The sequence below is a fragment of the Propithecus coquereli genome, unplaced genomic scaffold, assembly GCF_000956105.1.
Source record: "Propithecus coquereli isolate 6110/MARCELLA unplaced genomic scaffold, Pcoq_1.0 Scaffold213, whole genome shotgun sequence".
Taxonomy (NCBI): Eukaryota; Metazoa; Chordata; class Mammalia; order Primates; family Indriidae; genus Propithecus; species Propithecus coquereli.
In genome coordinates this window covers 4021878-4026373 of record NW_012146412.1, presented here as the reverse complement: position 1 = coordinate 4026373, position 4496 = coordinate 4021878, and the positions used below count along the sequence as shown (strand labels likewise).

Here is a 4496-nt window from a genome sequence, read left to right as displayed (position 1 = left end):
AGGTCTTCAGCTCCAATCTTTTGTTCATTTCTTATTGCTGGAATTTCATATTCATTTCTTCTTGTTGGATGACTAAACCGGAGGATGGTAGAGATGGTAAGCCAGCATTTACTCAGCCCCGCCCTGCTCAGCCTGGGGAGCAGACGGATTCTTAGCTGAAGGATCGGCCGCTTTTGTCTCTTTGCCATCTTGTGGTTTAGGGTTTTCTGGGCGTCTGCGTCAGTAATTGAAGTTGCCGCGGTACCGATGTTGAGGTGGCTGCTGACCTTGGGTCTCATCTCCTTGATTCTCTTTATCCTCTTCATTGCCGTCCTCTCTGGGCCGTCTTTGGCGAGGAGGGCCCCTGCGGAACCGCGGTCCATAACCCCGATACATATTCTGTCTTACTGGTGGTCTACCTTGTTCTCCCGCACCCTGGTTGTCAGCACCCTCCATCACTCTCCCTGTGCAGGAGGGGTGGAACACTGTGGTCGACGCCCACAGGGGCTCCGCATGCAGTAAGGTGGGAGCCTTTCCCTGCGGTGGGCGGCGTTGCTCCCCTGGCCTTCAGGAACACACTCCGGTCCCCCATTCTCTTCCCCGCCCTCACTGTTCTGATGATTCCGCTGGTGATCGCGTGGAGGACCCTGCGACGCGAATGACGTCTGTAATGGTTACGGTCTGCTGCGTATTGACTGCCTTGAGCTGGATTCCACCAGGGCCTGTGACATTGCTGCCCCCGCACCCTTCTCTCCTCCAACAACATCAAACTCCATGGTCTCTCCGTCTCCTACCCTGCGAAGGTGCTTCCTGGGGTTATTCTTCTTTATGGCAGTCTGGTGTGCAAATACATCTTCCTTGGTGTCATTCCTGTTGATGGAACCATATACGTTCCTTACATTGAACCATTTTACTGTCCCCAAAACCTTCGTTGCGATGACCTTCTTGTCCCCGCCGACAGGCGCCCCGGATGCGAGGCCGCCCGGGCCACCGCTCCCTGCGCCGCTGCCCGTGGTGCCGGGCTTGGAGTGGGCAGCGCTGAGGGTGGGGCGGCGGGCGGCTGCCGGGTCTCGGCCTCGCTGCTCCCGGTTCCGGTGCTGGTGCCTGGGGCCGGCTGGGCAGCTGCGGCTGCTCCCAGTGTGCGATGGTAACTAGGCCGGCGGCGGCAGTGGGGCTGCACAGGGCTCTCCGGGGTCCGCTCTCCGCTCCCGCTACCAATCGAACTCGATGTTGGTATTTTAACAGGGATTGCATTGAATCTGTAGATCACTTTGGGTAGTATAGACATTTTAACAATGTTGATTCTGCTGACACATGATCATGGTATGGTTTTCTACCTGTTTACCTCCTTAGTTAAATATATTCCTAGGTACTTGATTTTCTTTGTTGCTATTGTGAAGGGCATTGAATCATTGATTTGGTTCTCGGTATGACTGTTATTGGAGTATATGAATGCCTCTGATTTGTGTTTATTGATTTTGTATCCTGAGACTTTACTGAATTGATTTATCAATTCCAGGAGTCTCTTGGTTGAATCCTTGGGGTTTTCTAGATATAATATCATATCATCAGCAAAGAGTGAGAGTTTGATCACTTCTGCCCCCATTTGGATGCCCTTAATTCCACTCTCTTGTCTAATTGCCATAGCAAGGACTGCCAGCACTATGTTGAATAGAAGTGGAGATAGTGGGCAAACTTGTCTCGTTCCAGTTCTAAGCAGGAATGCTTTCAATTTTTCCCCATTCAGTATGATGTTGGCTGTGGATTTGTCATATATGGCTTGTATCATTTTTAAGTAAGCCCCATCTATACCTATTTTGTTAAGTGTTGTTATCATAAAAGGGTTTTGAATTTTGTCAAATGCTTTTTCTGCATCTATTGAGAGGATCATATGGTCTTTGTTTTTCCTTCTTTTATATGGTGAATTACATTTATAGATTTGCGCATGTTGAACAATCCCTGCATCTCTGGGATGAAGCCCACTCCATCGTGATGGATTATTTTCTTGATAGGCACCTGGATTCAGTTTGCTAGGATTTTATTGAGAATTTTTGCATCTATATTCATAAGAGATATTGGTCTGTAGTTTTCTTTTTTAGTTGTGTCCTTTCCTGGTTTTGGTATCAGGGTTATGTTGGCTTCGTAAAATGTATTGGGGAGGATTCCATCCTTCCCAATGCTGTGGAATAATTTCTGCAGGATAGGCACCAGTTCTTCTTTGTAGGTGTGGTAAAATTCTGGTCCGGGACTTTTCTTTTTAGGAAGGTTTTTTATCACTGTTTCAATTCAGGTGTCTCACTATGTTGCTCAGGCTGGTCTTGAACTCCTGGCCTCAAGCGATCCTCCTGCCTCAGCCTCTCAAAGTGCTAGCATTACAGGCATGAGCCACCGCTCCAGGCTTCCCTTTCTTTTATTGTTTACCTTTTCAAATATTTTTCCAGGTATCACTTTCATTGAGAAGAGCACTGCAAATATCTACACCTCATATTTTTTTTAGTACTTTACAACTTTTAAATCCCTTTATATGTAATTTTTACTTCTTATATTAATAACTGTTATTTACTTCTTACTAATGCATATTAATGCAAAATACACTGTCTTATTAGGATCTCTGAAGCTCAGTATGTCTCTTAATTTTCCTTTGTTTAACTAGTGAAATCCGGCAGTTCTGATTTGTAATCTTTTTAATTGATGAAAATTCTCCTTTTACTCTGGAGTCTTCAGGAAGCACTGAATGCTACTGCCATACCTTGTCTAATAAGTCCTTTGGATCCACAAATACAATTTCAAGGAATGTAGGCTTTGGATTTCCTAGGAGATCATGTACATACAGCAAAACTGTTCAACAAATGAATGGGAAATTCTTTTCTAAATGTCATAATACTTGGGATTTTTATCCAGAATTTTTATACAGAATCTTAGGAGTTGTGGGCCATGTGAATATCTTCTATATTTGTAGTGGTGGTCTGAGGTTGAAACTTAGGCATTTTTAGTTTTGGATCTGAGTAAGTCTGGGCACATCTAGAAGAGCTATGCAAGTAGTTTTGAAATCTTTTTGTGTCAGAAGACTCCGTTGTTCAAATGAAATCTTCAGAGGAAATGAAAATAAAACAAAACAGTTAAAAATGATAATAATCTAGCTGAAGAAGGGCAGGGATGGAGGTGGGGGTCTCTTCCCCTCTGTGGGAGTGTAGGTAATTGTCAGTACTACAGTCTACGAGTGACACAGATTTTCCTTCAGCTCAGCCCCGTGACTCCAACCTCTGCCATAGGGTAGGACTTGTAATAAAATATACCGTAAAAGGGAAAGCTGTTCCCTAGATGTCTAAAAGATACTGGGAACCCAATACAAAAGTATTATTATGTAAAGTACATCGACGAAAGCAGCCGTGGAGAGAGAGGTGCTATCAGGATGAATACTTTTGGAGCAAGGAGTGAGAACAGTAGATTTAGCAGCAGAATGAGCAGCAGCTCCGTATGTGGACCACTTTCGATGCTAATCAACGGAAGTCCTGTCAGTACCTGCAGCCTCAACAGGAAGACGTGCTGCAGCTCCTCCCTACGTTTCATAGCCTTCAAGACATTGATGGCAGACATCACAATGAACCAGACAGAAGAACACTGCAGATGCTCCATAGTCGCTGACAGGATGTTACTTGAAGACATTTAAGACACACTACAAAAATACTCAAAAATAGTTGGGGGGCTGTGGGAGAAGGAGATAGGAAAGGAGGTCTAAGTCCCTTTTATATGATAAAAGCCATGTAATAGTGAGTGTATCAGACAGTGTCCACTCAGGAAACCAGAATTCATATTGAGTGTTTCAACAAGAAGATTTGATTTAAGGACTGGTAGCACCGGTGTTGGAGGCTCTGAGAGCAAAAACTCAAAGCTACTAAGAGCAAGCAACTAATACTCTCAGGGAAATGGGAGTAAAAGGGAAGAGATGGAGGTTACCAGAGTAGAAGCTTGGAGGAGGGGCCTGGAAGAGCTGAGGCTCAGACCTCTGATTGGGAAGATGGGGGCTGGAGCTTATATCTCTAAGACTTGTTCTGGAAGTGCCAAAAGAAGTGGGAACAAAGGGTCACTCTTGGGGTAAAGGTGCCATTGCCAGGCAGTGAAAACAAGAAAGGAAGGAGGTCTTCTGCCCTCCTGCCTGCCTACTAGACTCACTCTAGTGTCTCTGATGGAAGAACCTAATAGGATGTCAGCTGGCCAAAGCGCACTACACAGAGGGTGGGTTTGGAGCTGAGACATAAACAAATAAAGCAAGCACAGAAAAAAAATTGGGTGTCACTATTAGTATGACCCTGTATTTTTTCTCCCAGGTTGGTATGATAGCATTAGGTGATATTTTTTTCTTCCTTTGATTCTGTATTGTTCAAAATTTAAAGTTGAAAAGCATAAAAGAGATAAATGTCTTGTACAATTACTCTGAGAAAACAGTTTGTTATAAAATATAGCAAAGTCAAAATATTTGAAAGATATTTTTCAACACTCAATTTTATGTAATGACA

General features: G+C 44.2%; 1 pseudogene; it reads right to left on the bottom strand.

The window, feature by feature from the left end:
- Window positions 1-108: 108 nt before the first annotated feature.
- LOC105810487 lies at window positions 109-3615 on the bottom strand (annotated as a pseudogene).
- Between the last annotated feature and the right edge of the window lie 881 nt (window positions 3616-4496).